This window comes from Abrus precatorius, unplaced genomic scaffold (genome assembly GCF_003935025.1).
Source record: "Abrus precatorius isolate BTA unplaced genomic scaffold, Abrus_2018 Scaffold7, whole genome shotgun sequence".
In the NCBI taxonomy this organism is placed as follows: Eukaryota; Viridiplantae; Streptophyta; class Magnoliopsida; order Fabales; family Fabaceae; genus Abrus; species Abrus precatorius.
The window spans coordinates 9553592-9561903 of record NW_020874417.1 but is presented as its reverse complement, the minus strand read 5'-3'; positions in this window follow the sequence as shown (position 1 = coordinate 9561903).

The window sequence follows — 8312 nt, the reverse complement described above, 5'->3', positions numbered from 1 at the left end:
GATGCTGTTTGTGCATCGAGATTAATTTTCTGAACTGTTTGAAATAGGCTAAGTGTATGGTGCAGAGTGTTCTCACTGTAGTGAAAAGGCCCTGGGCGCAAGGTATGAAACTGTGCTTTTCTCACTGTAGCAAGAATACCCTCGTTGCAGTGAGAGCGCAACAATGGAGGGTGCATTTCTGGGTGCAGCCTCGCTGTAGCGAGATTATGTAGAAACCAGAGTGTATGGTGCAGAGTGTTCTCGCTGTAGCGAGAAGGCCCTGGGCGAAAGGCATGAAACTGTACTTTTCTCATTGTAGCGAGAATACCCTCATTGCAATGAGAGGGCAACAGTGGAGGGTGCATTTCTGGGTGCAGTCTTGCTGTAGCGAGATTTTGGAGAAACCAGAGTGCAGTTTCCTCTGAGATTTTTGCTATAGCGAGAGAAGGTGTCGCTGCAACGAGGTCTCGCTGTAGCGAGAATATTTCGTTATAGCGAGAGTGTCACAGCCAGAAGGGTATTTGAGGGGTTTAGAGTTTTGAAAAATCATTTTTCTAGTTCTCCCTTCAAGTCCTCCGTCATTTCTCTCGATTCCAAAGCCATTTTTACCAATTAAACTACCTCCAAAGCCGTTTGTGAGTAAGATTGAAGGTTAAAAATGAGTTTGAGGTGTTTAGAGGTAAGTTTGTGAGTTAGGTTTATTGGGTTTCATCCTTTTTTCTTTGATTTCTTAGTTTCTCATGGGATATTTCCTATATTTAGGATGAAATCCGTTCAGGGAGCATGTTTACTGTTGATTTACGTTGTAGGTTTTAATTTTGAGGTAAGGGAGAATCTACCCTATCTCTCGTGTCTTTAAATCCGTTGTTTGACTATGTATTGTAATGTGGATGGTTTTGAATGTGAATGTTTAATGGAATTGATTGATTGTAGTGAGATTCTGGTGGAAATATTGAATAGAGTATAATGTAATGAATGTTGAATAGTGTGTATAATGGAATAAATTGATGAATGTGGATTGTGTTGAAAATATTATGTGTATGAAATTGCTATGCGTTAAATGTAACATGAATAAATATGAGCATCTGTACTGTGTAATGTGAATGAATGTGGGCATGTGTGCCGTGTATGAATATGAATGTTGTATGTGATTGAAAATGTGTGTAGAAGGGCATGTTAAATGCAGTTGTAAATCTGCTATGAACGGTTTCGCGATACACTGGAGGTGTGGAAGATGGGGACGATAGAAATACCTTGAGAAAGAGAGAGTGGTGGTGACACCAACAGTGAGCGTGGGTGCACCACAAGTCACACGCTCTCCTCCTGACTAGACCTCTGACTAACACCTTTGCCGACTAATTCGGTACCGCACACATGGTATCCGTGAGGCGGGGGTAACCGGCAACCATCCACGGTGTAAAATTGTAATCACAATGTCACAGTGAGTATGACTACGTGTAGTGAGCGCACATATGTGTAACATGTAGTGGGTGCAGTGAGTGCATCGATTGTGAATTGAAATGGAATGTATGAAAAGTGTTGTTTGTGATTGATTGTATTTGTGTAGGATGTGTTAGAAATTATTTGAAGTATGTGAGGTGAGTCTCCATGCTCGCGTGTGTTGGATAGTATAGAGTACTCACCCTTACATTTGTTTTTCAAGTAATCAAGACGATCAGTACTGGACTCACTCAGTGAAGAAATGAATGATATTGCTATAGAGCTTAGATTTTATTTTGAAAATATGATGTATTTAGATTAGTCTTGTAGCAGTTACCCACTCAAAATTTGTAAACCCTTTAAAATACTTTGTCAAAACTATGTATTGGAAAAGTATTTAAATGAAAATTTTATTATTCCCATTTTGTGAAATTTATCATTTTAAAATTAAATTTAATGTATTACAACTCTACCTTTGTGTGTTACAAATTGTCAAAATCTATGTATACCAACGTTACCTTATGTTTTATATAATAGAAATTTATCAAATGAAGTTTTTCAATTTTATTAAGTAAATATTTTCTTTAATCAATTCAAAGATTTTTTTTATTATTATTAAAATAAAATTAATTTCATACTTTAAAATTTCTTAAGTCATATATCTAATTTTGATAAATTAAATAACTATACATTTCGTTACTTATTTATACAAATTTCTATAATATCAATGTATAATTTACATTCCCTTCGATTATCGATGTATAAAGAGATTTATGTATAACTTACGCTATCTTAAATTTTCTTTCAACATTAATCATAGTCAAAATTCAAATACTTCATTTACGAATAAGATACTTTTAACGATTTGCAATATATTTGTGTGATATTCCTTCATATTTTGTATTGTTTATCTTAGGATATATGTATAACTGCATTATCTTGTATCCTAAATATTATAATTTTATGAAAATAATTTTAATCTTAAAAAAAATTATTTACTAAACTTAATTTTAATTAACTAAATTCATAATTTTTAAGATAGAACTACATGGCTGTGAGTTCTAAATTGCACCTGGAGATACATAGGAACGGGAATCACACTCGTCAAGTTAAAATAATTTTTAAAATAATTTTAAGATATCCATTAACATTTTAATAAATAATTTGTCTTCTTTTAAATAAAAAATAATAATAATTGTTGTTTAGGGGTTAAATAAATATTTTTTAAATTAAAATAAATTTGCAAAATTAATTTAAGATAAATGACTCCCAGACGTTTTAGAGTGCTAATACCTTCTCTACACGTAAATGACTCCCAGAAATGACTCCTCTGATTTTTTAGAAAACGTTTTTATTCCCAAAAAATATTTTTTTCTTAAAACGTTTTTGTCGTACCGTTGCAACCACCTGGTTGCAACATCACCTTAAATTAGGGCTCCTTTAACAGCCTCTCGTGTTATCTCACTTACAGTTAAGCGTTCACTATATGTGTCTTTTCATTCCTGATGCACCTTGTTAGTTTTAGACAAAAATTGATTTTCTTTTTTATTCAGTTCTCATCAACTCTAACTTCAAAATATCCCTAAGTAATATGAACTGAGTAAACAAGAACAACTGTGAATATCAATTTTTTTGTTGCTCTCAAGTATTTTTTAAAAAAAGAATATAATAAAAAAGATAAATAATAGAGTTGTTTTAATAGAAAAATAAAAAAAACTTAAAAATTTAATTTGGCTCTGGAAAGGGAAATCTTGTATTATGCAGGCTTATACCCAGCACCCAGAATAAGATTTAAACATGAGAAAGAGAAAAACTCAGGAATTTGGTGTTTTGTAAAAACCTTAAAAGCAGAGAATAAAGACCATATAAATATATAAGTGAGAAATCTAGGAAAGGGGATGAAGTTTTCAGAAAGAAGAAAAAAGATTTTCAAAGGAGTCAACTAGTTTTCGAGGAGAAAGTAAAAGATTTTTAGGGGATAAAAGCATTTTTTCAAAGGAGATATGAGAAAAGAAGGAGGGAATAGAGCAAACCTTTTATTGGGAGAGAAAAATAAAAATGAAGAACTATAACTTTAGAGAAAGAAAAAAAATACCAAGAAGAAGAAAATAGTAAAGAAAGAAATTGGCCAAGAAGAGAAGAAAAAAACTGCACTGTTCTAGCCACCTATCATTGTCTATTATTGCTCAGATCTAAAACATACCTTAACCTTTTAAGGTATGGTCATTGCTCATAACTCATGTTCTAGACCATGTTTTGAGTTTTGCAAAATAAATAATGTAGAGTGAAGGATGAATGATAAAAAAGGGAGGGTTACGGACTATTTGGCTAAAAAAATTTTTTTAAGTTTTTTTTATTATTAAAATAAAAGAAAGAAAAAGTTATCAATGTTCAACTTTTCATTTCAAATGTTAATACTATTTTATTATTGAAATGAAAAGAGTAGGATGCGATTAGATAGCATTCTTGAAACATGCAATCAATCCTTACATCTTATCACTTCTTCTTTTTAATTATTTCGATTTTATTTTTTTTCAACCTTTGAGCTTAAGTAGCCCATTTGCAAACAAAAAATAGTTTTGGGTCTGAAAAAGTTTCTTTTTTTTTTAAAAGAAGTTGAACTTCCTTTTTATTTTTATTTTTACTTTTTCCTAGTTTTCTCTATTTATTTATATATCTAACTTTAATTTATTTTAGCAAAAATATCTCATTAATATTTACTTTTATTATATTTGACTTCTATTTTCATTTATAAAATTTATCCTTCTTTCACTAAAAGCAAAGGAAGATAAGTAGAATATTATAAATATAATATTAAAAAAATTCTACAATAATTCTTAAATTTTTACTTGTATCTATTTTATTTATTTATTTTTAGCTTTTTTTTAGCATTATTCTCTTTTACTATTTTGCATAAATTTAGAATGTAATTTGATTTTATATACATATTTTTGTTTCTATTGTTTTATGGATATAAATACATTTTTAATTTATTTTATGATAAATAAATAAATAATACATGTTTGCATTGATTTATAATATTAACGTGCAACTTTTTTACCATCATGTGTTATAAATTGATGAAGTTTACATGTATAGATGTTACCTAGGCTTTATGTAATATTTTATCATATGTTGTATTTAATTAATTAGATAATTATCTTAATAATCAATTAAGATGTTTTGCCCTTTTAATTATTAATCTGTTAATTGATCAATTTAATTTGAAATTATTTTATTAATGTAACGATTTATACTACTAATATGTAGCGATCATACCTTTATGCGTTATAAATTGGTAAAACTTATGTGTATTAACATTATCTTAAGTTTTATATACTATTAATATATTAAAAAAAATTGATTTGTCACTCAATCTGTATAGTATACACAATTACACATAAAATATCCTAATTGTACACACTACTGCCAATCTTAATGATAATAAATATTTGTTGAGATGGTTCCATGTTGCCTATTACCTCATAATATAAGGTATTTGTACTTAGTCTTTAACAAAACTTTATACTTAACCATTTTTTAAGATCATTCTTTAATCGACTCTATCTTATCTTGTGCTTGTAAGCTTAATTTTTTCGTTTGTTTATTTCTCAATGTAGATATATTCATGATTAAATAAATAATCCAACAACAATTAGAAGTCATTCTTATTTTTCAACAAAATAAGTTTGATTTTCTAAAATATATTTTTACATTTATTCAAGCATAACTTTGTGCATTGAAGAGAGAACTTGAACTTCAACACAAGGTTGAGAAAGAGTTTGATACACACCTTGAACTTCTTGGGCTGAATAAAGAGAATATAATCATTCTTTTTGTTAGTATTGTTAGATACTTCATCAGAAGAGTCTTGAATTGCAAAGACTGTGTTCTGATATGCTTCTTCTTGTTTTGAGTATTCTAATTCAGTATCACCTTCAATTGAATCTAGAGAATTGATCAGATTCTAAGCTTTGGTGTTTTTGTTTAGACATTTCTTTACAAAATGGTCTTTTTTCCCACAAATAAAACATCTGTTACTTTATTCTTTCCCTTCTTCTGCTTTTTCTTAAAGAACTTCAACTTCTTCTTTTTCTTCTTGGAGAATCTCTTTATTTTTCCCTTTTTCTTAGATGAACAGGCACATTTTTTTTGTCTTTGCATCCGATCTTCAAGTAGGCTTTCTTGCAAGCTTTAGAAAACTTAGATCTTTGATTCATCACATCAGTGAAGAATAAATATTGTCTGCAAAGTTTATCTAGAGCTTCAAGAGTTATTTTATGAATATGTCCTAAACACATGTCAGTTATGTCTCTTCCTTAAGCAGTTATCATCTTATGAATTTCTAGCTGTAGTTCTTAAGGAAGTGAGGCAACATAGGTATTCTTGAGACTGGTGTCATTGTAACCATTAAGGAGATAAAAACATTCTACCATCCTTTTATGACATTTGTTGAAATGACTTTTCTTTAACGAGTAACATCTCATCTCAAAGTAGTTCTTGCAATAAAGATCCATATCTCCAACAAATTCTTTATGCATTGCTCCATTGACAAAGCGAGTATTAGATAATTGATGAAATTGATCTTGTTTTACTTCTCCAAGATTGTGATACCATTCTTTAAGAGTTTTTTTCATTTGATAGCAAAAATCTTTGACAACTTTATATAGATCTGCATCTGCTTTCATGAATTTTGTATCTAGCCATGCGCCAAAATCAAGTAATCTTTTTCTCCAGTGTTGAGGAGATACATCATCAAGGGTAAAGTAAGGACCTCTATTTAATTTGGTTCTTTTCTTTCGCTTCTTTTCTTCTTTATCATCTTCTTCTAAAGAATCATAAAATGAGTCTAAAAAATTACTTGATTCAGTAGTATTAACCATAATCATTCTAGTAATTTTGGCAAAGTTCTGCTCTGATGTTTCTGTTGAGATTGTCTCTAAAGAATTGTCAGAAAAGTTTGATTCACTGAGAGTATCATAAGAGACAAGGTTGGCTAGATTTGGAGAATTATCTTTGTCAGATGATTCAACTTGTTGTTCATTTGAAGAGTACTCATCTTAGAAGTCTGAAGAGTATTCATATTCACTTAATACTTCACTTTTCTTGGTGATAATACTTTGAAAAGGTATTTTTTTTGGAGTTGTTTTTGAAGACTTTTTTGGAGGTGGAGAGTGATATGAGGATGAACTCAAAGGTTTGGTTTCAAGGGCAGTATCAAAAGAAGAAATGCTTATCTTTCCTTTTCTTTTTGAATCTTTTGGTTTGGCCTATGATTTAGGTTTATATGCGAAAGGAAGGGAATAAGAATGAGTTGTATAGATTTCCCTTGAATATAAAGGAGATGGCTTAAAAAGAGAATAGTAACTAGAAGGCATTGTGTAACACCCTTATTTTTATATATAACTTATAATTGCATGATTATGTTAAATTTACATATAATTGTATATTGAAAGAGATTAGAAAGAGTTTTGAAGTGTTAGAATTGTAAGACTCTCGCTGTAGTGAGAATAAGACGGTAATAATGGAACATTCTGGAGCATTCTGGTTGTAGCGAGATTGTCTCGTTGTAGCGAGAATGGTTTCGTTGTAGCAAAAAATAGAGTACAATTTTGTTTGATATTTTCGCTGTCGCGAGAAAATCGATGCCTTGCTATAGCGAGAGTATTGTGACTCTGGGCGTATTTAAGGATGTTCATGCATGAAAACTTCATTTTTTCACTTTCTCTCACGTTCAGACTTCATTTTTTCTGAACACTCTCTATATTTTCTCAGATAAAACCTCTCTAAACATTAATTATTCTCCAAATACGTTCGTTCTAAGTTATCTTAAGTAGGTTTTCTAAGTTTAATCGTGTTTTTATCGTTCGTTTTCTCTAAATCTTGTTCTTAAGGAATAAATTTGTGTTATCTAGGTAGAAGTGCCAGTTTAGGACATTCTTCATCACCAATCTCTGTTTAAATCTTCATTATAAAGTAAAGGGGCTCTATTTTATTAATATGTGTTATAGGTTATATGTTGAGTTTCGAAGAGTATGTTTATACAGTATCTTTGATGATATATGTGTGAGTAAAAAGTAATAATGAAGAAAGATTGCTCGCATAAATATGTTTGATGTTTTGGTTGACTGATTATACTATGTAAATATGAAATATATGATAAGAAAGCATGATATTATGATTAAACAAGTTTTGATGATAGTTGATGAATGTACTAAATGTGATGTGACTTTATTGTTGAGAAATTTTAGAATATAATGAATGGGTAATCGATGATTTATTGAATAATGTGGTTATTGAGATCATGAGTAAGTTATGGGCAATATGGAATTAGTCTGGAAGTGCTATTAAGCACAATTTTATAAATGGATTGGTGTAACTAGTTTCAGAGATACACTAGGGTATAGAGTCCAGAGACGATAAGCAAATCTCGAGAAAATGTAGGGTGGTGAGTGACATTCATGATTGTGCACATATTATTATTGAACATGAATGTGCCACATGGCCTCACGCTCATTTTCTAACTAAACTTCTAACTATGCTTTTGCTAAGGGACTCGTGATTGCATATGTTGTATTTGTATTGCATGAGCTAACCGACAACTATTTATATGATTGAGTGAGACCTCAAGAACTGCTGGAGGCGTCGAATGACTATGATCATAGTGCACTTAAAGTGTAAATTTGGGAATGAAGATGTCAATGAGATTGTGTGAACGTGTGTGATGAATGAGATTTATTATGTGTGGTATAAATTGTTACTTAATTATATAATCATGATATTGTTATGATAACACATTCTGTGCGGATTGATATAATAAATGTTTATGCTAGTAGTAGATTAAATTTTGTATTTAGGGAATATAGACGCGTTATACATTTACATTTTAGAGT